General features: G+C 40.4%; 1 protein-coding gene and 1 long non-coding RNA gene across 4 annotated transcripts in view; both read right to left on the bottom strand.

Moving 5' to 3' along the window:
* The window catches only part of NSMCE2 (NSE2 (MMS21) homolog, SMC5-SMC6 complex SUMO ligase), a 225,840-nt gene that overhangs the window by 82,509 nt on the left and 116,147 nt on the right, over positions 1-27,184 (bottom strand). The window lies entirely within an intron of this gene.
* Positions 24,828-26,302, bottom strand: LOC308630205. The gene is made up of 2 exons (XR_014017782.1): positions 26,090-26,302; positions 24,828-25,872 (listed from the first exon to the last, which is right to left on the bottom strand). It is a non-coding gene; the product is annotated as an uncharacterized lncRNA (long non-coding RNA).

The following is a 27,184-nucleotide window of genomic DNA, read 5'->3' as shown; positions in this document are numbered from 1 at the left end:
GTCAGGGCAGCAGAGGCACCTGGGGCCGGGGTGGGGGGGGGGTGTACCTGAGAACACCTGGGCCCCTACTAGCTCCAGGTAGGTGGTCAGAGGACCAGCAGGTTACCAAGAAATGGCCACATTCATGAGATCTTAGGATTCTAACACTTAAAATGCAGCAAGCCAATTTCACAGGTATAGAAACTAAGTCATGGGAAGGGCACCAGCTGACCCCGATCCACAATGAGTCAGAAACAGGGCCTGAATTCAGAAACTGGTCTCTTAACTTCACCACGCATTTCCTAGCCCACTCTACTAAACTGAAAGACACTTCAGAGGATAAGCTGATGAATCACGATCATACTGTGGTATAAATAAAGAATTAAATAAAAACCAGTTGCAACCTCAAATATGTCCATAAACTTTAAGTTGGAAAGGTAGTTTTAAAATACACTTTCCAATTCTTTTGAACTAAAATCAAATTTAGGACACTGTAGAAAGGCAGTTCAAACAAAAGCTAATTTTGTTTAATGAACTAACCAGGAAGGCATTGTGAAAGTATTGTGCAACTAAATGCTTAGCCAATTACTGTGAGATCAAATAACTGTTACCATAGTTACCGCACACTGTTTTCCATAATAACTTTTATCACTTCAATAAATCTTTGTGACGCAACAAATATAAAGTTTACTGTAACATGACTATAATGTTTTGGAAGGCACACACTGATGACTGACCTACCGAAATTACCTTCCCATATTTGTCAGTGAACAAGGGGTGATACTGTGTCTAGCTGACTCAATATCAAAATGTTTCACTGGCTTCTTTAAGAGGCTGTCATTCCTCAAGAGTTGAATTTACCTGGTCCAGTCATTCAACAGAAAAATCAAAAGGCCCTTAGAGCATTACATCTTGTCTCTGAATGAGAATAAAAATAACAGCAGGCATTAATGAAGCCCTCATTGTCAGATTCCATGCCAGGCAGTTGACATACATCATCATCTAATCCTTCTTACACTGCTGTGGGATAAGGATCTGGCCCAGTGTCGTCCAGCTCCGGCTTGGAAGAGATTTCAACCCAGGTCTGTCTAGCTCTAGCTGAAAAGTCAGTTTTCTTTCCACCACACCACACAGTTTTTTGTTTTTTTTTCTTTTTTTAAAAAAATTATTTATTTTAGGGGCTTCCCTGGTGGCGCAGTGGTTGAGAGTCTGCCTGCCGATGCAGGGGACACGGGTTCGTGCCCCGGTCTGGGAAGATCCCACATGCCGCGGAGCGGCTGGGCCCGTGAGCCATGGCCGCTGAGCCTGCGCGTCCGGAGCCTGTGCTCCGCAACGGGAGAGGCCACAACAGTGAGAGGCCCACATACCGCAAAAAAAATAAAAAAATTTATTTATTTTACTTTATTTATTTTTGGCTGCGTTGGATCTTCGTTGCCGTGCGCGGGCTTCCTCTAGTTGCGGCGAGCCGGGGCAACTCTTTGTTACGGTGCGCGGGCTTCTCATTGCGGTGGCTTCTCTTGTTGCGGAGCACGGGCTCTAGGCGTGCAGGCTTCAGTAGTTGTGGCACGCGGGCTCAGAAGTTGTGGCTCACGGGCTCTAGAGCGCAGGCTCAGTAGTTGTGGCGCACGGGCTTAGTTGCCCTGCAGCATGTGGGACCTTCCCGGACCAGGGCTCAAACCTGTGTCCCCCTGCATTGGCAGGTGGATTCTTAACCACTGTGCCACCAGGGAAGCCCAACAGTTTTATATTTATATAAAAAACACAATTTCTATAATAACTGTTTTCTTGCTGCTGTGTATAGTGTTACACCAAAGTGCCACAGGAGACTCCCTGACACAATGCCTGGCTGGTCTGTTAGCTGAAATGATGTCGCTTCACTGGATGTCATTGGAAAATGGAAATTCTTTCCCTGGCTACACTGGAGTTGAGACGGTTATAATTACTATTCCCAGTAACCCCTGCCCTCCCACCACCCAGATGCAGGGCTTAGTCACTTTGCCACTTTCACTCCTTCCTGTATCCTGCCCTTTTCTAGATCTAAATGCTGAGAGTTTTGAATAAGTGAAGTGACAAACATAGTCCAATAGGTTAAGACTGACAATAAACTTGTAGTATGAGTACGATAAGATAAAGGCAGCTGAAGACTCAAATATCAGTTCTGTCAATGTGAGACTATAGCCTTGGGCAAGTCACAGAGTATCTCTCTGGGTTTTCCCATCTGGAAAATGGGGCAATAATCCCCACCTACCAACTCACAGGGATATTATGCAGATTAATTATTCAATGTGGTTGAATTCTTTGGAAGATACAAAGTGCTAAGTATAATAATCATTATCAAGGTGAAACGTAAAGCGTACATATGATTACAGAGTATTAAGAAGCAGGACTGAAAGCCACTATCAGAAGAGTGTCCCACTGCAGTAAAAGCAAGCACTTTTATACATTCTCCAGAACCCTGATGTAGAAACTCTAAGGCTCCTACCTTTGAAACTTGATTCATACCTATTCAGCACTGTTCCAAAGGTCTCAGTTTTAAGAGGCCAAAGTCATTTCATCATTGGTTTCAATGATGAACAGGTAGGATTCATGTCCGGGACTGAATCAGCCTTGGATGACGCATTGGCTGTAATCTCCCTCCTGTGAGAGATAGCCAAAGGCTGACACCTCTGTCTTTTGTACCCACCCCCCACCCCATTGCCTGGGGAATTTAAGTGGGAAACTTGTCCTTGACTCTACCCTGTCTCCCCAATTCTTCCATCCAACCAGTTACTGCCATCTCCCAAATCTCTCCCCAATTCAACTACTTCCCTCTTGGCCCATCTTGATTGTGCCTTAAATGAGACCCGCCTCACTTACCACAATGACTGCAACAGTCTTAGATCCGTTTTCCTGCCTCTAGTTTTCCCTCCCCCTTCAGTTGATTGGTCATCCTACCCCGCATGTAACACAATGCTAATCAGGACTTGCTTCTGTATAAAACAATTCAACACACACCACTGCTTTCAGGATAAAATTCAGATTCTTTTGCAAGTGATAAAAGAATTTTTCTACACTGTCTCCAACTTCATTTTTTTACCTCTCTCCTATGATCCTCTAGTCACTCTCTCCCTTATAGCTGGTTCGCTGCTTACTGCTACTACATCTACTTCACTATAATGATACTCTTGTTACTTGTAAAGGTACTAGTCCTGAAGAACCCTAAGGGCAGTGGCTGGCCTTTACCTCAGCCTGCCATAAACTACACATGTACCCAATAAATGTTAAATGACTGACTGACTGAAAGGCTTCCAGAGGACATGGTAACCGTTACATCGACTTTTTTTGTTACGCTCTCAGCTTGGTAAAAGGCTCTTGAGCAACTAATTTGATTGATGTTTTTAAATACAGCTGATGATGATGATAACTGATTCAGAATATCTTGTTATTAAGACTCAACTGAACTAAGTTATCCTTTGCAAGACAGACCTCAATGATTCCAGTTTGCCCTTTAAGCTTTTAGATTTGGTCAGATTCCATGAACTATTGCCAAGAAGCAAACACTCAAAGCATAATACAAGAGTCTTAATGATTTTGTAGGAAGCTGTGATCATAGAATGTCCACACCTATCAGAATCCCTGCTGTAAAAAAAAAAAACACTTCATCGAAGTTTTGACAGGGACAGGAAATACATTAATCACATAGTGAGTGGCGTACAGAGGAGTATAAGTTTAAAGTGGTATGGTTTTGTTTGCTCCCCAGGTATAGGAGAAAAAGTGAATGACAAACAGCATCTTACTTCCCGGCTCTGGAATGCTACTGGACCCATAAAACCAAATCAGTCATACATAAACCAGCTTCTCTTACTTAAAGTAAGAGCACCAAATCTATCTTAATCCATTTCGGAGAATGAGCAAAGACAGCTGTGCACAAGAAGCTCATATTTGTGGAAATAAAAAAGAGAATTATGAAACTTAAAAATACATAAAAAATAAGACATGCTCTCTCCCCAATATCTGCCAATTTTTAAAAAGTCTTTGAAATTGACCAAACATGAGCGATTTACTTGTCCACCGGTCATCCAGGAACAGTGTCATCTATTGAGTTAACGTCAGTTAAAGTCCACGCAATGGTCATCCAAGAGAATCACCTCTTATTTTAGCTTCCTACTTTTTGACACTCTTCCTCCTCCTGGATCTCAATTTTCATCTTCTAAGCTCAAGATGACTCCTGTGATTACTCATTAGTTTTGATCTGCAGGCTCTGGCACTGCTGGCCACATCATTCTTCCTGAAATTACTTCCTCCCTTGGCTCCTGCAAGACTATGGGACCTTGCACCTCCTCCATCTCAGACCATTCCCCCTATGACATTTCTTCCCTTTTTTAGCCAATGGATGTGTGTCTATCTCAGCCCTCTGTGTTGTTCCTGCTAAAAGACCAACATTATATCTGGATACACAACTTCTAAATAATTCACTTTTAGCCTTGACTTGCTTTCCCAGTTCCAAGTCTGTACCGTCAACAACCTAAGGGATATATTAATTGCTCATCATACCACTGCTTCAAAGAAAACATGCTTGAAACAGAACATACCATCTTTTCCTTCACACCCCAAACGGTTCCTTTTGCATTTTTTGGTAACAGATTGACTTTTTTTTTTTTTTTTTTTTTTTTTTTTTTTGCGGTACGCAGGCCTCTCACTGTTGTGGCCTCTCCCTTTGCAGAGCACAGGCTCCGGACATGCAGGCTCAGCGGCCATGGCTCACGGGCCCAGCCGCTCCGCGGCACGTGGGATCTTCCTAGACCGGGGCACGAACCCGTGTCCCCTGCATCGGCAGGCGGACTTTTAACCACTGCACCACCAGGGAAGCCCAAATTGACCATTCTTTATGGCACTCATGCTAAAAACTTGGGGTCCTTTTTTTTTTAACCTCTTCCTCCTTCTAACAACCAATGTTAAGTCCCAGTGCCTAATTCCAGTGTCCTCTGTCACATATCTCACAGCCACCCTTTACTTGCTTTTCTAATCTTACCAACCAAAAAAATACTGCTCAAAGATACTTGTTGTTTTAACACACAAGTAAGCACTCTTCCTGTCTCCAGTTTCTTCTCTTTCCTCCATAATGCCACCAGGTTAAACTTCTAAAAATATTAATTTGACTAGGCCCTTTCCCACTCAAAAGTTCTTCTGTAGTTCAATAACACCTTTATAAGATAAAGTATTGACTTCTTAGCCTAGCTTTCAACTCCCTCAGCAGTTTGCTCCTGAACTTCTGGCCTCATTTTTCACAATCTTCCATTAAAATACCATAAGAATAAAGGCCCCTATACAGATCTATACTCATTAAAGTAAAGCAATAAAAACAACATATGCTTAGGAAAGGGACCCCTTTCTACTTCTGTGTCTCTTCTTGAAAGCAAATATTCAATGTCTTTATTTATGAATCAGAGGTTTTTATCCTATGATATTCCCAGAGACATCTCTCCTCATCCTTCTGAATAAACACTGGAGTATAATTCCAAGATCTGTTTCCTTGCCCTCAACTCCCTTTACCTCTCTAAGACTTAATTGGAAAGAAAAGCAAGTCTATTGCTGCTCTGTCTTTTACTTTTTCTTCTTTTTCTAATCTTAAACTCCCAGCACTTTCTTTTTTTGTGTATCCCTAACAGGTATACGTGACCTGAAATTCTCTAGGATGTCCATAAATTGTTCAGAAGTAAGGCCAAGTGTAAGGAAAATGATCAGGGACTTCCCTGGTGGTGCAGTGGTTAAGAATCTGCCTGCCAATGCAGGGGACATGGGTTCGAGCCCTGGTCCGGGAAGATCCCACATGCCGCGGAGCAACTAAGCCCGTGCGCCACAACTACTGAGCCTGCGCTCTAGAGCCCGCGCTCTAGAGCCTGTGAGCCACAACTACTGAGCCCACGTGCCACAACTACTGAAGCCCGCACACCTGGAGCCCATGCTTGGCAACAAGAGAAGCCACCGCAATGAGAGGCCTGTGCACCGCAAAGAAGAGTAGGCCCAGCTCACCGCAACTAGAGAAAGCCCGCGCACAGCAATGAAGACCCAACACAGCCAAAAATAAAAAAATAAATAAAAATAAAAATTCTGCCTGGAAAAAGTTGATAAAAGCAAAAAAAAGGAAAATGATCAGATGGGAAGAGTTTTCTTTTTCTGTTCTTCCCAACTATGTAGGAGGCCCCTCTGATACACACTTCAGAGAAACAAAATCTTAAAAGATCATTTACACCTCCATACAGTCCTATGCACTCTCCTCCCATAGATGGAGAACATGGATGGTACTGTTTGTTCTTATGACCATACACCATTTTCATTATTTAAGAAACTTCACTAAGGAACAAAGTCTGTACAGAACATGAATGGAATAAAAAGTCTACAGTGAACATAAAATGAAGATTAAAAAAAAAACTTCAGTGAAATTTCACAGTTGTAGCAGGCCATTGGGCTATGCCTCAGACTTGCTGGGACTAAGTCCCATTCTTGCTTTCAGGGCTTACTCAAGGGAGAGACTGGGAAGTCCTGATCTTGGGGCATCCATCATGGTCCTGGGTTATACTGGTCCATGTGTTCATTTGACCAGCATCTAAACATCAAATATGTGCCAGACACTGGAAATCCAGAGACAAAGTATAGCCCTTGCCTTCAAAAAGCCATCTAGCTGGGGGTATCAGAGTACCAGAACACTACATGGTAGGTAGACTGAGGCTTTCACTCATTAAGAATAACTTTAGTGAGTGTGAGTTGTTAAGCACTGTTCTAGGCACTGGGGAGATAGCAGTGAGTAAAACACAAAAATCTCTCCATACTCTAGAGCTAATATTTGAGAGGGATTCTTCAGTGCATCTAGGATTGGGTTTGCTCTAGAAAAATCAGACCTCTTATTGCATTCCAGAACATAAACACGGTAGACCTAAAACCTAACAGTAAATCAAACGTGAAGCTAGAAGTAATTTTTTAGTTTCCTCATATGATGATTTATTCCATGATCCAACAGGGATAAATGGGCATTCCAATGTCTAAGAGAAAAGACCTCCCAAAACGTTATAGGACCAAGTGGACATTTCTGTACAAATCCTTGGAAAACTGCAATTAAGGTAATGATTTATATTTGATCACTTTAAAATTTTAAATACAGTATATGGATTGAATAATATTTGCAAATAAGGTTCACTAGCTATAGATGCCATTCCTCCAGTTACCTCATTATGATGTCTCCGCCCCATGGACAGACAATAGGGTAGTTGTCTCTGTATAGTAAATTGCTAAGGCTGACCATCATAAACATACAGATCTAGTTCTGGAGAAACTAGATAAATAAATACGTACTCATCCTCAGCCCTTTTCAAAGAGGCAACAAAATGATCACAACCACTACCATGGTCTCAAAATTACTACTTGTCTTTATATAATGCCTGATATTTTTTTTCAAAGCTCTTTCAAAATCACTATTTTATTTGACTCTTTCACCAAAGCTATAAAATAAATAGGGTGAGCATTATCACTTCAGAGATGAGGAAACAGACACAGAATGGGCCCTACCTAAAGTCACACAGCTTACCAGTAAGTTTAGGAAAACAATTGGATTCTCAGTAAATGGCTCATCCACTACACCAGACTGTGGAGCTGTAAGCATTGAGTCCCCAGGCTTCAAAGTACCTGGCACAGAACTGGCACATAGTAAACCCTGGCTGTCTAATTTATCTGTTACTCCAGGTGTCTAGAGCAATATTTGGTGAATGAAAGAATAAACAACGGATGGATGGGACTTCCCTGGCAGTCCAGTGGTTAAGACTCCGTGCTTCCAATGCAGGGGGCATGGGTTCAATCACTGGTCGGGGAATTAAGATCCCACGTGCTGTGCAGCGTGGCGTGGCCAAAAAAAATAATAATAATAAAAGGATGGATGAATAATAATAAATGGATGGAGGAGGAGTGGCCAGACTAAGTGAGGGTTTGACTCATACACCAGCTATACAGACAGCAGCTTTCATAAAATTACATAAAATTGATTTCACAAATGCTTTTCAAAAGCTTCTAAACTGCTTTTTTTAAACTTCTGTACCTGATTAGTTTTAAATCAAAGTAGATGGTTTTCCCTGACCTATTTTCAAAGCTAATCTCTAAATCCCTTGGTTACAAAATCGTACGGATTAAATATTTGTTCTGTGAAAATGTATAATGGGTCAGGCAAGAAAAAATTCAAAAGTGTAAGTATACAGATTAAATTTCCAGAATTCAAGATAATAACAAAAGAGTTACATTCAAAGGCCTTCGGGGTGAGGAATCTCCAAGGAGAGTTTAGTTGCCAATATTTCAAAAGCTACTCGTCATAAACCCAATTACATGAAAATAGTTAACAGCAGAGCACAGCAGCCAAACTGAGAAAGGGAAAAACAGATGCTTGCAGAAACAACGAAGGCTTTATGATGTTGGATCTAGGCTACATTTGAACACCTAATGCGGTTTTCTGATAGAAAACCAGAAGTGCCGCATTTCCAACCTTGTGAACTGGATCACCCTTGCATGCTCTCCCCAGATTAACAAAGCTGGGGTGCAGCTTACATACACTTGCTCTGCACAGTATCCAGCACAACGGTGACTGTCAATAAACGTCAAACAACTCATTGGGATAATTCCACAAAAGATTGCAGGTAAGAACATAATTCTGCGATGATTATGGAGTACTTGGGTTGACCCACAAAACAGAGATTTTTTTCTCCTCTTCTTCACTAAAATGTAAATATTAGGATTTCTTTGCCAGCGCTTTTGTCTGCAGCCGTCCTCAGCACCTTGTGCTCCCCTGTACCTGTGGAGTAAGATCATTCATCTATGGGCTAACAGCAGCTGTGCTTTGACTTGACTTAACGTATCTGTGCTGTGTGGTATACTTGGAAGTAAAGAACTAAACCATGAGAGAATAGGACGGGGCTCTCCTAGACCCAAATCCTCATTTTATACAGGAAACTCAAGCCCAGAGAAGGGAGAGTGAATTATCCCTGGTCCAGAAGCCAGTAAGTGAGGGAGCCCACAGGACTGGAATGCAGATCTGCTGGGGATGCACAAAAATGGCATACATATATATATATACACACACTATACACACACACACACACATATATATATATGGCATATATATACACTGTATATATATACTGTATGTATACATATATGGCATATGTATACACTATATATATACTATCTACAGCATGTCTATATATATATATATATATATATATATATATATATATATACATACACTATTAGATATTATTATATTTAGCCCCAATGAATCAAAGTAACCACACTATAATCATCTTTTTGCCACAGTGCTGTTTTGGTGAGGTGCTGCTACTCGGATGACTTCATCTTTAATTTTACCCTCTTGGTTCCATTCTGAAAAACACATCTGCACACTGGGCTACCACCAGTGACTTAGCCGAAGCAAGGACTCTCCCAGGTAAAGTCACATTCAAGGGCCTACTTCCTTCCACAGTCACACTCTGACTCACCGTAGAGGTATCTCCTCCCATATTCCCAGATTTGAAGCCTAAACTCGAGAGTAGTGTAGTACGATGCATTCCAGCTCTGACTTTGGCCTCTAGGAAGTCACTGAGTCTTTCTGGAACATTTTTAAATAAAGTATTTATGGAGCAACTTTCATGGCAAGTATTATGTATCTGGCACCGAACTACGGTGTGATAATAACAACTAATTTCCTAAAAGTGGCAGGTACTCTGGTAACTTTTAATCTCATTGGATCCTCTTAACAACTTTCCTCCAAAGGATGGTTCAATTATCTTCCTGTTTCACAAATAAGGAAATCAAGGCTTAGTGAGTTCTCACATTATTTTTTTCTATTTTACAGGAGAGGATCCTGAGGGTTAAAGAAGCTTACCCAGAATCTGCCTAACATTAACTAGCTAACAGAGCGGCTAGGAAGCAGCAGAGACAGGATTCAAACCCATGGGTGGCTGACTCCAAAGATGCTCCTTAGGAATGAGGCAGCCAGGAGTAATGCTGGCAGAAAGCTCTCTGCTCTCAATCTCCTTTGGGGACCACTTTAGCTGAAGAGAATCACCTTGCCCAAGATTATGCTCCCTTTCTGGGGTGACCAGCATCCAATGGCCCATCAATAAGGTATAAAGGCCTGGCCCCGTTTCCCCCACTCAGGACAGCTCTGAAGGGTCATCCATCTTCAGAACTCCCTGCAGGTCGGCTGAAGCTCCTGCTGAGGCTGTATCATCACAGCCTGCCTGTTCCCTCTGCCCAGTCCTGCTTCCTTCGTTTCCCTTCCAGGGGTGCTGCTCCCCAGAGCACTCCCTGACACACTTCTCCATGCTCATCTCCACCTCAGGGTTGGCTTCCCAGAAAACCTGGCCCGCAGGATCCACGTTCTTTTCACTTTACCAGGCTGCTGCCTTGGTTGTTTCATCTGTAAAAGGGGAGGTTGGATTCGATGAACCCAATCTAGTTTTAGCTTCAAAACAGCAGTGTGGCATAGGTGAAAAAGGTTAGGAGTCAGAGGATCTGATTTCTATTATCATCTCAGCCACTAACCAGCAGCATGACCTTAACCCCTGAGATTCCCACTTTCTAGTCTATAAACTGGAATGACATGATCCATCTTTCTTTCACATTTGTTGAGAGCACCAATTTAGAAACTACAAAGCCCATATTAACAGAAGCTACTATTTTCATGATAATTATTACCGTTAAAAATTTGTGGGAGCTGCTGTAACAGGAGCAGACCAGCAAGGACTAAAATGCTGCTGTTCTACAATTCTCTGGGGAGACCCAACCAAGGTCCCTGGCACCCCACCGCAAAGCTTGTGGCAGCCCTGTCCAACTCATATAACACCATGTACATCTACGCTTATGGTATCCCTCCAGTCTCAAAGGACTGTCCTTGACCCTATGCCCCTTTTATCTCCAACTGGATGTTACTGCATGAATCATGCCTTCTTCTTCTTCTTTTTTTTAAAAAATATTTTTATTGGAGTCTAGTTGATTTACAATGTTGTGTTAGTTTCTGCTGTACAGCAAAGTGAATCAGTTATACATATACATATATCCACTCTTTTTTAGATGCTTGTCCCATTACAGAGTATTGAGTAGAGTTCCCTGTGCTACACAGTAGGTCCTTATAGTTACCTATTTTATGTGTAGTAGTGTGTATATGTCAATCCCAATCTCCCGATTCATCCCTCACGCTTTCTTCTTCTTCTCTCTTCAACTTCCTCCTCTTTACTGGCACGGGCCCCTTGGAAATTTACCTATTTTCTATCCCCCTAAAACCACCAGCCACAGCAGCAGCACCACCAAACGCTCTCATGTCCCTGTGTTCTTCTCCAATTACGCTTCATCCCTTGGCTGTACCATCTGTGACCTTTTTTACTTCCCATTCACTTAACCATTGATACATGGCTTTGCCCTGCCTGGTTAAAGTCATCAGTGACTTCTCATCTATCCTCATCTTACTGGACTGGCTGATGACATTTGAAACACAAGATAATCCCCTCCTTGAAACTCTACTCATTTGGTTTCTGAGACAACTCTTTCTTGGTTCTCCTGGAACTTCCTGGATTATTTTTTCCCCTCAAATCTGTTGTGAGCTCCTTTTCCTTTGACCATCTTTTAAATCTCAGGGTACTCCTAGAGGTTCATCCCTAGGAGCTCATCCATTTAATAATTTCAGCTACCATCTTTGTGACAGTGACTGCCAAATCTTTATAGTTTAAATCTCTTAATTTTTGACTTGTGTAGTCTTCCTTATGCTCTCCTTTGGTCCCTTCTGTGGCACTGGCATCTAGCTGGTCGCCTAACTTAGAAATCTAAGTCTTCCTTTGCCCTTTCTCTCCATGGTTACTGAGTGTTATCCTTTCTGTCTCCTAAATACTTCTTCTTTTTTTAACCCCCTAAATATTTCTTGAATCTACTTTCTCTTCCCCATCGCCACCACTGTAGTGTTAATTCAGGCCTCCCTGTCCTTGTCTACACTTCTGCAATGACCACCTAACTGATTTTCCTGCTCCCAGTTTCAAAACCCTCTATAACCTATTTTCTCCATGGTCATAGAAGGATCTGTCTAAAACACAAACTCTGATCAGATTGCTCTGGTATTACCTAGAACAATAACAGAAACACCAAATTGTCTGGTTACAGGAAGCCTTCCTTGGCAGCCTGCCAGGATTCAAACTTTGCCCACCTCCCTGGCTACTTCATCTGCACTTCCCATCCCCAGCTTTGTGCTCTGGCAACACTCAATGCTCACAACCCTTCATGCACACCACGCTGCTTCATGCCTCTGCTGCTCGTCACACTGTTTTCCCTCCTGCCCAGAACACCCAACCCTTTCTCCCCTGACCTGGCTAACCCTTCCTCACTCAAGACTCAGTTGACCTGTCATCTCCCTGAGCAGGTCTTCCTTGATAGAAGGATTAGGTGTCCCTCCTCAGTGTTTCTGGGATACCCGGTGCACGCTGCCATCACTGTAACTCTACATCGCTTCAAAATTGCTTGCACGTCTACCTCCTTGTTCTGACAAAAAAAACCTGGTGGCTGAACACATGAGTCACGTATTTTGCTCACAGATCTTCAATGTGAGCAGGGCTCGGTGAGAATGGCTTGTCTTTGCTCCACTCAGTGTCAGCCAGGGCAGCTCTCCCGAAGCCGGAGAATCTACTCCCAAGATGGTTCATTCATAGCACTGACAAGCAGGTGTTGCCTGTTAGTTCCTGTCCACCTGGGTCTTTCCACAGGGCCATTTAGGCTTCTTCACAGCATTGTATCTGGGTTCCAAGAGTGAGTGTTCCAAGAGACAGGAAGTGGAAGCTGCTAGTTTCTTAAGGCCTGGGCCCAGAAACTGATACAGTTTCTGAGTAGAAACAGAATAGACTTCTGCTATATTCTATCTTCAGGCAGTCAGTCACAGGGCCTAGATTCAAGGGGGGGTGGGGTGGGGGTAGGGGGTAGGTAGAGCTCTAACTTTTGACAGGAGGAGTGTCAAAGAATTTGGGGGGCCATGTTTTAAAACCACCATACTCTTCTATTGGACCATGAGCTCTTTTAGGTCTCACGGTCAGGCCATGTGTCTGCTGAATGAATACATTCATTCCTGGACCAAACTACCTTCACAGAACTTCACCATAACTTGCACCAAGGAGGCTGATTCCAGACCACTCAACCACATCAATTAGCAAGAGGAACAAGGCTCAAAGGAAATCAGTCCTACAGCATTTTAGAAGTTGGAGGGATTTATAAGCTAGTCAAATCATAGTCTTTCATTTTACCCAACTAAATCAAACCAAAACAAACAAAAAAACCTGAGGTGCATAGACAAAAGAATATGGCAAAGATTCTGTGTGGGTCAGTTATATAAAAAATAGCAATGATTCATAATTTATTATTTGTGGGAAGTACATGCTATTTATTTGCTCATTTTCTTTCCTTTAGCAAGTCAGAGTTAATTAAACCTTGGAGTCTGAGTGATGAGCTTTTTTTTTTTTCTTTTTTTGCGGTACGCGGGCCTCTCACTGTTGTGGCCTCTCCCGTTGCGGAGCACAGGCTCCGGACACGCAGGCTCAGCGGCCACGGCTCATGGGCCCAGCCGCTCCGTGGCATGTGGGATCTTCCCGGACCGGGGCACGAACCCACATCCCCTGCATCGGCAGGCGGACTCTCAACCACTGCGCCACCAGGGAATCCCGAGCATTGTTCATTTTCTTTCTTTTAAAGGAGGACACTATTTACTTTTGCAAATTGGGTCCCATTTACAGCTATCAGTGTAATTCAATCATTTGATGATGCAATATGTGTCTTGGTAAAATGTTTTGTGGCACACCGATGACTCAAATACTATGCACTGACATGCATCTAGACATTAAACAGAATATGCAAGAATGCACAAGACCCTAATTATTAGGCATCTAAACATGACTGATCCAAACACAAATGTGAACTGAGGTATTTGAGTTTGAATTATTAAATATAATTATTAAAGTCAAAGGAAATGAAATAATTTGACATTAATAAGGTTCAAATTACAAGCCTAATTCTAAAAGTTGAATTTTGAGCAAATTAAAAAAAAATGAATTTGTTGAATACAGAGAGATAACTAATTATAGCTTTAGAAACACACAGTTAGACCTGAGAATATTTAATTTCTTCTAGGCTTTCTGAGGAGCTTCCAAAACACTAGATAATCTTACAGAAGTTATAATGACTACAACTACCAAAAAAAAAAAAAAAAAAATGGTGGGAATTGTCAATTCACTGAATACATAGAAGCATTTTACCAAGAAAGTAGTATCAGTTTTCCCCAAAGGAATGAATTTTTTTTTCCCTCAGAGTTCTTTTCCTGCCTAGCAGAACATTTAGGAAATGTAGCTTCCTAAATGCAATTACCTTGTAAATCAGACTGCCTATATGACTGCATTTTAAGCAATGTGGAGGAAGGGCACAATGCTGATTTAGCAATAAATAAATAATAAAGATAAATCACATGGGATGCTGGTTTACTACACAAACTAAGAGGTATATTTATAACATTATCTGCACTCCCTACACGATGTTTATGCAGTGACTACATCTTGCCCAATACAACATCTGAGAAACAACAAGATCCCCAGGAACAGATCGGAAATAAACTGGAAAAAAAAAAAAAAAAGAAAGAAAAACATAAAACTCTTGCAAGCCATCTGAGACATACTGCAGGAATTCCCAAACACCCATCCACAAAGCCTGCATCTTTTTTGTTTAGAGCAAAAAGAAAGGCTGCCCCTCGGGGTTAATCATTATCACAGTACTTTATGTACCAACTATAAGCAAGGCTTTGGGTTGGGCACAAAATGGTTCAGAATCTGTGTACACCTGCTAATTCAAATTCTCTAGCAGGTAACACTTGAACATTCTTCAAGACAAGGCAACATGGAGCTTACATAAGCTTCCAACATATTTGCCTACTTCAGATGGAACCTTGCTTTACTTAAAGAGACGTGGCAGGGCTTCCCTGGTGGTGCAGTGGTTGGGAATCTGCCTGCCAATGCAGGGGACACAGGTTCGAACCCTGGTCTGGGAAGATCCCACATGCTGCGGAGCAACTAAGCCCATGCGCCACAACTACTGAGCCTGTGCTCTAGAGCCCGCATGCCACAACTACTGAAGCCCGCGCACTTAGAGCCCATGCTCCGCAGCAAGAGAAGCCACAGCAATGAGAAGTCCGCGCACTGCAGCGAAGAGCAGCCCCCACTCGCCGCAGCTAGAAAAATCCCACGCACAGCAACAAAGACCCAACGCAGCCAAAAATAAATAAATAAATAAATACATTTAAAAAATAAAATAAATAAAAAATAAAAAACACTGTCTTCCTATTGAGGCCTGTGATATAATTTTCCATTGTTCCAAGTACCTCAGAAAAATTTAAGTTTGCTTTTTGAAAAGATCTACATATTTCTTAAGCTCATTTCTGGGCATTTTATATTATTATCGAGAATTGGATTCTCTGCTTGTTAATTTTGTCCCTCCCTCCCATTACACTTTCTAATGGGTATGGCTGGAATATAAGATAGCTGTTGACATTTGTCTTTGTCCTATAGTTTACTGTCTTACTCCCTTATTAAACTTTTTAAAATTAGGGAACAAAACCTTTTTACCACAAAAACTTTGAACATATATATAAATAAAAATTTAAACCACTTGTAGTTTCGACATCGAAGATACCCACTTTTAATAGCTGTGGAGTTAGATTCTTTTCCATATGGCATATCAGAGATTTAAGTCTATTTTATAAAAATGAGGATCATATTGTATATACTTTAATTATAATATACATAAACATTTAGTATATGTAGGCTAATATTGATGTTATAAATAACATTGTTGTCAACTGTCAACGTAAACCTCACTACTTAAAGATCAAGGTTCAGGGCTTCCCTGGTGGTGCAGTGGTTGAGAGTCCGCCTGCCGATGCAGGGGACACGGGTTCGTGCCACGGTCCGGGAGGATCCCACATGCCGCGGAGCGGCTGGGCCCATGAGCCATGGCCGCTGAGCCTGCGCGTCCGGAGCCTGTGCTCCGCAACGGGAGAGGCCACAACAGTGAGAGGCCCGCATACCGCCAAAAAAAAAAAAAAAAAAAAAAAAAAGATCAAGATTCAGACTGATTTAAAAGATAAAAACTAATAAATGTTTGGAAGTGACATGACAAATAAGTGATAATCAGAAGAAATTATAGCTATAATAATTTCAGATAAACCTCAATTCATGAGAATAAAAGTGAAAAAAGTAAAAGAGGGTTATTTTAAATTAATAAATGTTCACCCCCAATAAGGAAACAATAGACTTATGCTATAAACACTTCAACAGCACTCTATCAATAGAGATACACTACATTTATTTTTAAAAAGAGAAGGATAAATAGAAATTCAAAAGTATCATGAGATTCCAACAGCATCTCAGTCCTTTTCAGACTAGTTAGAGGGCTAGAAAAATCTGAGAGGATGTAGAAGGCTTGCTGTTCTTGAAAAATCCACTGTGAGCATCTTCACATTTCCATACCAATAAGCATACATATAAAATAGTTTCTCAATGTTTTTTAAAAGTCCATGCCACCTTTAACTAAACTTAAAAATCTCAATCCTGCCTTTAATGTTTAAAATATATATTTTTTAATCCCAAACTTAAAATATTAAAACAATAGCAGATTTGGGGGAACAATTTTTTTTTAAACTGAAGTAGAACTGACCTACAATACTATGTTAGTTCCAGGTGTACAACGTAGTGATTCACTATTTCTATACATTACAAAAGGATCACTACAGTAAGTCTAGTTACCACCTGTCACCATACCAAGTTATTACAATATTACTGACTGTATTCCTTATGCTGTACATTTCATCCCCGTGACTCATTTATTTTGTAACTGGAATTTTGTACCTCTAAATCTCCCTCACCTATTTAATTCATCCCCCCACACCCCAACCCTCTAGCAACCACCTGTTTGTTCTCTGTATCTATGAGTCTGTTTCTGTGTAGTTATGTTTGTTCATTTGTTTTTTTAGATTCTACATGTAAGTGAAATCATACAGCATTTGTCTTTCTCTGTCTGATTTATTTCACTTGGTCCATTCATGTTGTTGCAAATGGCAAGATTTCATTCTTTTTGTGGCTGATTAACATCCCATTATACATGTGTGTGTATGTAATTTCTTTATCCATTCATCTACTAATGGACACTTAGGTTGCTTCCATATCTTGGCGATTGTAAAGAATGCTGCAATAAACATAGGGGTGCATATATCTTTTCGAACCAGTGTTTTTGTTTTCTTCAGAAAAATACCCAGAAGTGGAACTGCTGGATCATATGGTAGTTTGATTTTAATTTTATGAAGAACCTCCATACTGTTCTCCACAGTGGTTGCACCCCACCAACAGTGCACAGGCTTCCCTTTTCTCCACATCCTCCCCAGCATTTGTTTTTTGTTGTCTTTTGGATAACAGCCAGTCTGACGGGTGTGAGGGGATGTCTCATTGTGGTTTTGATTTGTATTTCTCTGATGATTAGTGGTGAGCATCTTTTCATGTGCCTCTTGTCCATCTGTATGGCTTCTTTGGAAAAATGTCTACTCAGTCCTCTGCCCATTTTTTAATTGAGTTGGGTGTTTGTTTGATGTTGAGGGAAAAAAAATTTTTGCTTAAAAGCCCTGATCAACATAAGCACTGAGTATTCTCGCTTGATGAAAATGTTTGCCTTCTAACCTAAGTGGTGTGGGAAAGAGAACTCGACGTGGGCCATGCTGATCAAACCACTTTGCTTTCATAGTCACGCATGGAGAAAAACCAGCCTTGCAAATATATGTGGATGAAATGAGTGACATTCAAAGCCCACTAATTTGTTTTGGAGTAAACAGGGAAATGTTTTACTCAAAAATTCTCCAAAGTGATTTTTCTGGAAGTTATTTTGGCAACTGAATAAAACTTCAGTTCTAAACACTTGCCACAAAGACCTTCCAGCACAGACTGCATGTATGTGAGAAAAGTATTCCTCACAAGCTCCCAGTGGATTTTCAGCTGTGAGTTGAAAAACTATCATCCAAATTTATTCTTCACACAGATTAAGTTAAATTTATCTCCTCCCTGAATCTGTTTTTTTTAATATAATTTTAATAAATCAGGAAATTTAGAGACATGTTTGGTACAACATAATGGTTAGGAAAGTAGACTCTGGCCCTAGACTGGGTTGCAAAGCTGATTCTGCCAATTATTACCTGGGTGCTCTTGGGCAGGCTACTAAGACCTTCCTGTGTCTCTGCATCCATACCTGTAAAATATGTAAAATACTACCTGTACCTATTTCAGATGATTGTTGTGAGCACTACATAAGATAATACATGTAAAGCATCAGAACAACATCTAGCTTGCAAGAAACATTTGAAAAATGTTCGTGAGTCTTATTAGTGCAGCTGGACTTTGGCTGCAAAAACTTAATGTATTAAGTAATAATGTTGGGTTTTACCCCTTGAACTTACAGTTTTTTGTATATCAAACTTTCAAATACATCTCCCAAATGTTATGCTTTGCCGAATGTTTGCAAGTTTGAAGCAGCTGCTTTTGTCCTTATGGTCTCAGAAACAGAGCGACATTATCCTTCTGCTCGTTAATCTTTCCGAGCACTTTTCCTTCTGACATGATTGAAAAGGTCTAACAGAACATGAGGCAATATAAATATTCATTGATTACTTCTTCTGAAGTTTGGCTTCAATTTTTAACATTAAAACCTTCAATTCATCTGGAATGAATTTTAATGTAAAATATAAACTTTGGATTTAAAGTAGTGTCATTAAAACATTATCAATGGTTCCAAATGTTTTTCTTGAATAAGCCAACTTTCCCCCACTGATTTGAAAATCTATCGCACACCAAAATTTTACATGTGCTTATTACAATATCTGTCTGTATTTCTTATTGTTCTCTCAGCGGAACTTATGTCTCACAGAGAAAGGGGCTTGGTTACTTTGGTTCACCGCTGGATCACCAGAGTAATGCTTGGCTCATAGAAATAAATGGCTGGAAGAGGCTTTCCTCTTTTGACCTCAACATGATTACTAATTAATTGATTTTCTAATGATAAATGCTACATTACTGAAACATCCAAATTTATCATATGTACAGTTCTTTCAATATGCTGCCAATTTTATTTGCTAATATTTGACTTAAGATTTCACATATCTAGTTTTATGTGAAAGTGTTCTTAACTTTTAAGAAAAAGACAAAACATGGAATTTGGTCATAAGTCATCCTAGTTTCCTAAAATAAACTGGGAAATGTTCCGTATTTTCCCATGCTTTAAAATAGATTAACTAGCACAGAAAATATCCGTTCCTTTAAGATCTGACAGAATTTAACGATTAATATGTCTAGGATCTGCACATTTGGGGAGCAGAGAATCTTTCTTTTAATCTTCTTTTTGTAAACGTCATTCATAATTTTGGCCATTTTGAGTCAATTTTGGTTATTTTTTTGTTTTAAATCTATTTTCAGTCATTCATTTTGCAGATTTAATTCATTGTCATAAGGTTAAACATATTACTCCTTTCAAATCTATATTTTTAAAATTCCCTCTGCATCTATGGTTATAGACCTCTCATTTGTCCTTTTAAAGGTGTGCCTCAGGATCAGATTATGGTTGGATTTTTTTAAAAAAGCGAATCCTTGTCGTTTAACAGAACAGCGTAGTCACTGTGTGGTAATAAGTTCAGTTTTAATTTAAAACTATATTCTGGTTTTTATGCTTCCAAAACTTCTGCTTTCCCCCTCATTCTTAGCCAAGTGATCCGGAAGTTATTCATCCTATTTCTACTCAAGTACTGCTTGACTTTACTTTCTTTATCCTGTATTTCTTCCTTTTTAAAAAATATTTTATTTATTTATTTATTTGGTTGTGTTGGGTCTTAGTTGCGGCTCGCCGGCTCCTTAGTGGTGGTATGCGAACTCTTAGTTGCGGCATGCATGTGGGATCTAGTTCCTGGACCAGGGATCGAACCCGGGCCCCCTGTATTGGGAGCATGGAGTCTTAAGCACTGCACCACCATATCCTGTACTTCTTAATAGATGCCAATAAGAAAGTAACAGTTTCTGGAATCTCCTTGCACTCTTCCATCTTCTTTCTGCTTGCCAAATTGTTGAAACACTTTATAATCGCAGATCCCCATTATTATTAGTCTGTTACATTATTCTTTTCTGAGGACTCATTTATCATTAGTATTGTGGCTTACTATTATATTAACAACTCTTATTCACAATTAATTCCCTACCACTTAAAAAAAAACCACCCTACTATCATTTCTCCCCCTTATCAGGTGCTTTATTCTTGCTAATTACTTATGTGGTGCTTGCATGTCTTCACATAATTTTCTTTTTTCCAGGGCAAGTACATGAGTGGGATATTCCACAAATCATTCGATGTCAAAGATGACCTTTCTGATGCCCTTTCAGGAAAAGATGCCTCAGCTGGCTGTAAAATTTGAGTAACCACCCCTTCCCCTGGATGTCTAAGGTGATGCTCTGTTGCTTTTTGCATATAGTGCTACCAGGTAACTGGATACAAATGTATTCTCCTTCTTTTGTGGATTACATCTTCTCCCTCACTCCACTCTACCCCGCCCGCACACATGTGATGCTTACAGTTTATCCTTTTTTAAAATACAACAATTTTGTTAGAATATATTTAAAGATTGAACTCTTCATCATTATTATTCTCTTCACTTAATAACAGCTTTCTTGAGATATAATTCACATAGCATAAAATTTCATTATTTTCTGCTGGCTACCTGTGATGTGAAGATTCATGATTCCCTTTAGGTAAGGCGGTGGTGAACGTGTGAAATGTAATTTGTAAGCTCAGGTCATCATCTTGAACCAAAAGCCTACCCTGCTGCTGACTGCTGCTGCCGTACTGCTACTCCTCCTCCCATCTGTTCCACTGGCTCCATCTTGGAAGACACTTTACATACTCCTGGCTTTCTCACTGGGTTCCTCTTCTTTCTCCATTGTTTTGCCAGGTCCAATCCTCACCCCTCCTCTCCTCTCATTCAATACACTCTTCCTGGGTAATCTCATCCACTTCCTGGCTCCAACTGTCATCTCTAGCAGTGGTTCTCAAGCCTCTCTCCGAACACTGTTCATATGGAAACATTCTACCATCAGTAACGCCTCTCATTAGACACAGCAATTCACAACTGCAGGGACATCCTGGGATCTCAGCAGGTGCACTTATAGCTTGAAGAAGCACTTCTCCTGTCTAGGGACCTTCAGTCGGAGACAAGTCCATTCCACCTCTGGAGGACAGCATCACCATCCACTGAGCTGTCCAATCTAGAAGCCTGGAGGTCATGACTACTAGACTTGAAGACAGAGATGGTGTCTCTACAGTTCACCACCATACCTCACAGAGTGTCCAACACACAGCAGCACAACGAATATTTGTCGAAGGAATGAATTCAATCACTAAATTCTGTGGTTTCTAATTCATATCCTTTCAACTCATCCTCTTCTTTTCACTGGCACTGTTAAGGTCACTATTATTGTCTGCTGGTTACTACTGAAGTCTCCTAGCCTCCAGTCCTGCTTCCCCCAACCCATTCTCCATGCTACAGTCAGTTATCTTTTTCAGTTATAGCAGTACTTACCATCCCTCAACTTAAGGCCCTTTAAAATCAAACATAAAGTTCTCAACAGGCATATAAGTCTTAATTCTCTTGACTTTGTACATAGCATTCCTTCTACTTAAAGAACTCAGGTATCATTGTAAAGAGAATTTCTTGATGCCCCAAAACTGAATTAAACATTCATCTTATGTGCTCTCTGAAGTATCCTGTACTTTCCCTGCTGCTGCACCTATTCTGTCTTGTAGTTGTCTGTTTACTTGTCTGTCTCCTCAACTACACTGTAAATTTTGATGGCTGCGCCAATGTCCTGTTCACTGTATCTCAATGCCCTGCAGAGCTCCTGGCACAGAGTAAGCATTCGATGACTATCTGGTGAATGAATATATTTTCAAATATCACCAGTGACCGTGCAAGTAGGTAACTTTGGAATTTCATCATGGGACAGGGATTCCGAACCCAGTTGGGATCCATAAATAGGTACGAAGAGGGCATGAACACCACGAAATGGTACCCAACATTCTATGTGTATATACATTTTTGAGGGTAACTTTCAGACTGCCTAAAGAGTCAATAATCCTAGAAACTTATGAAATATTACCGTTGGAGTTTACGTGGTTAGAAAGGACTATTCTAAAAGTATATTACAAACGAACAAAAACAAAATGTAGATACACACACACAACACAGACAAATATACACAGAGACTGACTTAATGATATCAAGCCTTATGGTGAACCTTTTACTGAAAAGGGACAAGAATCAGAGAAGTTAGATAGCTGCAGGAGGACTGAAGAAAACCAGAGGATGCCAGAAAAAGAATTTAGAAAGGTAGAACACAGAACGAAAAAGAAATTCTGTCTACTCTGCCATTTTATATACGGTCCTTACGCAGCCAGCGAGTGAAAGGTTAGGGCTTCATCACAAAGGATGTCGAAGTCTGAAGATACCTGTATAGTTCTGAAAACTGCATCTTCAGCTTTGCCATAACGCTGCCTAACTTCAGGATAGCTCCGTCCCGCCACTCTAGTTGTCTTTGCAGTTCTGTCCAGTGAATCCCTGTCTAGACACGGACCTTCAACAGAAGGAAAGAAAGAAAAAAGGAAGGCAGCGGCCTGGGCTTATGAGAAAAGAGGGGCAGGGAGAGGAGTAGGTCAAACGCTCCTTACTATTCAGGTGACCATCTTTCTCTGGCTCACCCTACTCCTTTGTCTTTATTCAGGGTAAAGTTTATGCACCTTAAAATTTTCAAGAATCTTGACAAGATATTATGCACTTTGGTAAAGTAAGGAAATGTACTTAAGTTCTGAAAAATACAGGTAGTTTTGAGAGTTGTAGGTGTTTTTTATAAATGTTGACTATGGTCAGCCTCTCCCCACTAATTTAACATGTAATGAAGCTAGGGAATATGATTTTCCTTTCTTTCTTTTTATTTTGCGGGGGGGTGGTATTTCCACATATCAGCATATAACATACTATACTGCCTGTTTTGCTTTAGAAAATGCAAACTTTCATATAATAAGATGTTGTTACTAATCTACTGAAGTAGGACAAGTACTTCAGAGGTGATGACAGGCTTGATGTTGAGTGTTTCGATGCTACCCAGCCGAACTTCCAATACCGTAGGGTCCACAGTGTAAACCTGATCTTACACATTCAAGCTGTCTCCGGCTGTGAAACAAACCTTGCTCACATGGGGACTAAAAATGGACCCTTTCCTCATTAGCATCATCTTTCATCCAAAGAAAATGAAAGCCAGAGGATGGTGAATTTGGTCAAAAGGCCTGAAGAATTCATTGACTGGTTAATCAGCCTCTAAATAATCAGGAATGGCCCACAAACCTATAAAGCAATTCATCCCCATACCATCTAACATCAGTCTACAAGAACAGCTCTGAGTAATATACAGATACAGGAGCCTCATGAATTTAACACAATAATCCAACAGTGTCTTACTTTGCTGCAGAACTCCACTGTATAAAATGGACAAATTGTGATTGTCAAAACAATAGTTTCAAAGAACCAAGTTTGTACAAAATAAGTCTTTTAAAGATTCTATATTTACCTGTGCTATCTGAAATCTTTGTGAGGTCCTAATCTACTAATAAAAGATATATTCTTTTAAATCAAATTGATAACTGAGGATTGCTCTGGGTATATTCCTGATAAATTTATGGTGAAATTTAGTGATCAATTATTCTGGCTGGAAGTTGGGGTGAAAGGGGAGGAACAGGAGAGAAAGGGGAAAAATTACCACTTATCAAAGTCCCATCTAACCGTGTACTTATTTGATGCAAGAATCAATTAAAAAAAAAATTCCAGGATTCACTTAAGAGTTGTAGTTGAGTTTTGCCCTGTTATCTACTCAGATATCCTTTTTGGCAAGACACTGCTGTTAATGATTTATTGAAATCTGGTTTACACGCCGTTGTACTCATAGGTAAGCAGAACATGGCACTGAGAAATTGTGCTTTATTTTTTCCATAGCGGTGTGTGGGATTCTGAAACCCTTTCAAATGCTACTGGGACTATTTTGAGGAAAGAGAGAAAGATGAGAATGGAAGAAAAAAATTCTATAACCTCGTTCATTGCCTGCTCTACTTGCATCCTTATCCTTAATCTGCTCGAAATCATTGTGTCCTCCATCTTCTTTAGGTTTCACTGCTGCAAGAGAGACCCAGGTTAGGAAGTGACTTGAGTATGACGCCAGGATCAATGTTGACAATGAGATGAGAGCCAGAAGTGAAGCCAGAAGAGGCTGTGAAGCCAGAACTGGAAATGAGTTGTTGGGGGTCCTCACCATGTGACATCTACAATATACATTCCATTCATCCATAGAGGTGTGAAATTTACAAAACCAAACAGATAATACTCACCCAGAGGATAAGGGTCTACTGTCATTGACATAATATTATTTGGTACACTCTAGCTGAAATGCGCACATTATTAAGATGTTCTTAACATGTTACTTCCGGGGAGACTTTTTCTGGTGAAGTGTGGAATGGAAAGGGAACATGGAGCAAGACGACACGGATGGGCATCACCTGGGAAATCCAGCAGTCCGCTCCATCAGATGCCCACAAGGTAGTATTTACCTTGATGGGCCTTGCAGACTCTGATACCTGATTCTCATTGACTGGACCCAGCAATGCAGACTCATGCTAACAAAACTCACAAGACACTGATGTATTAAAAAAAAGAAGGCGACTTTATTATTTACAGTGAACAACAGAAGAATCAGGCATACTGAATCTGCATCAGTCTGTACCAGCCTGACAGTGAATTATCTCCTTGGGAAGGCAAATTACCAGAGGGAAGCTTGGTGCGCACAGAAGCAGAGTAAGCGGAGTTAATTATGCAGGATTCCAGTGCAAAATGGCATGAGGCTCTGCAGCTCTGTACCACAGGGTTATACACCTGCCAGGCAGGTTGGATGCTTGCCTCAACCTGGCAGGTGCTACTGGTCAGACAGTGCTTTGTTAGGTATCATGACAATTACATTAATAGCTTTTCTTTTTCTCTGTTTTGGAGACAGAGAAAATGCTCTTCTGATGGACATTTTATATGTTTGTGTGTTTTAAAGATGTCAATACCCTCAATTAGGTTACAGTCAAATCTTTCTGCCCAAGGAGCCTTTATGTCTCGTAAGGTCACATTGCCTCCCTTGGCTTTAATCTATTAGCTGTTAATTTCTTAGGTTAATTTTCAGAGAGTATTTTCATTTTCCAGCTTTCTGGGATCAAGAGGGGCACCACATGGTGGACTCCACATTTGCCTACAGGTTCCACAAAGTGTCAGTTAAATTCAAATCGACCTGTATTCACTGTGCCAACTTTACGCCCACTGCTGTGCCAGATACAAAATAATATTCAGAAGTGTAACAAGAGCCTCTAAGGAAACATATCTACTGGGTACCCATAGCCCTTAAGGTTCTTCTTAAGGTATACTTTTCATTCATTTTTCACTAGCATTTATAGATCCTCTCCTATATACCAGGATTAACTAGATATAAGAAATACAAAGATAAAAATTGTCTTGTTCCCTTTTAAGAGCTTACAGTCTAGCAAAGGAACAAGACATTAAAAAAAAAAAAAAAAAGGTACTTTGCCAAGTGGTATGGAGCCTGGTGGAAAGCACACTTTTATATATAAGGGGCAGAGACGGAAGCCATATTTTTTAAAAAATCTATTTCTAAAAAATAATAAATAATAATATTTAAAAAATGTATGGGCCTCCCTGGTGGCGCAGTGGTTGAGAGTCCGCCTGCCGATGCAGGGGATACGGGTTCGTGCCCCGGTCTGGGAGGATCCCATATGCCGCGGAGCGGCTGGGCCCGTGAGCCATGGCCGCTGGGCCTGCGCATCCGGAGCCTGTGCTCCGCAACGGGAGAGGCCACAACAGTGAGAGGCCCGCGTACCGCAAAAAAAAAAAAAAAAAAAAAAAAGTAACAGTGGTCTGAAGCACAAAGTGTAGTGAGTTCCTTTCTCGCTTCTTCCCCCCCCGTTCTACCTCTCAAGGTTGTCTTCAGTAGTTGGAGAACACTCTTTCACATCTTTTTCTCTGTATTTGAAAAGCGTACGCACACACAAACTTTTGCATCCCCCAAACACACATATTTTTACACATATATAAACATAAATTTCTATATTTTATCAGTGTGTGAAATTTATGTATTACACATTCTACTTATAAATATACACACACATGCACATATACATTTATGTAACATACACACGTGTGAGATCATATTATTGTTTTATAACTTGTTCTTTTATGTTTATTTTTTGGTTATAAATTATAACATGTATACAGAAAAGTACACAAAACAAATACGCTCAGTTTGGAAAATAAATTACCCCACAGAGCTCCCACTAGGTCAATAAACAGAGAAGTCCGAGTACCCCAGAAACTCTGCACCGCCCCCAAAATCATTACGCTAAATTGTATGTTAGCCATTTACAAGCTTTCTGTGTAGTTTTGCTACCCATGAGGCAGGCAAAGTCCAAATTTGCCTGGATCAGCAAACGTCCTCAGGGTAAAAGCAGCTTTAGTTCTCTAAAGAACTCGCGCTGAACTCCTGCTTTTCCTTATGGTTCCTTAGATTTTCAGGCCTTTGTTCCTCTGAGGATGTTTTCTTATACATATTCAACAGTTTCAATAATTTTCAGCAAGATAATTGTTCAAATAACTTAATCAGCCATATTTCCAGTAACAAAAATTGGTGTCACTTCTCAATTTCTTCCTGTGTTACAGTTCTATGTATAAATGTAGATTCTTATCTACTAGATCCTAACTCCTTAGGGGTTATGAGAAGTGAACATCTTGGATTTCCCACTGCATGAATAGTGAAATATGCAATAAATGCACAAAGACCAAAGAGTAAAGGATTGGAAAAGAGAATGAATGTGTAATTACTCCTGCCCTTGAGGAGTTTCCATTTTCTTTTTGTGAGGGAAGATGAGATGTATAGGTATAAAACAATTTGACATGAAACAATTTGAGGCAATAAAGAGATATGTTTAAATGAAATCACTTATATTCACT

Source organism: Mesoplodon bidens (genome assembly GCF_964165515.1).
Source record: "Mesoplodon bidens genome assembly, chromosome: 16".
Classification (NCBI taxonomy): Eukaryota; Metazoa; Chordata; class Mammalia; order Artiodactyla; family Ziphiidae; genus Mesoplodon; species Mesoplodon bidens.
This window is presented reverse-complemented; position numbering and strand designations above follow the sequence as displayed.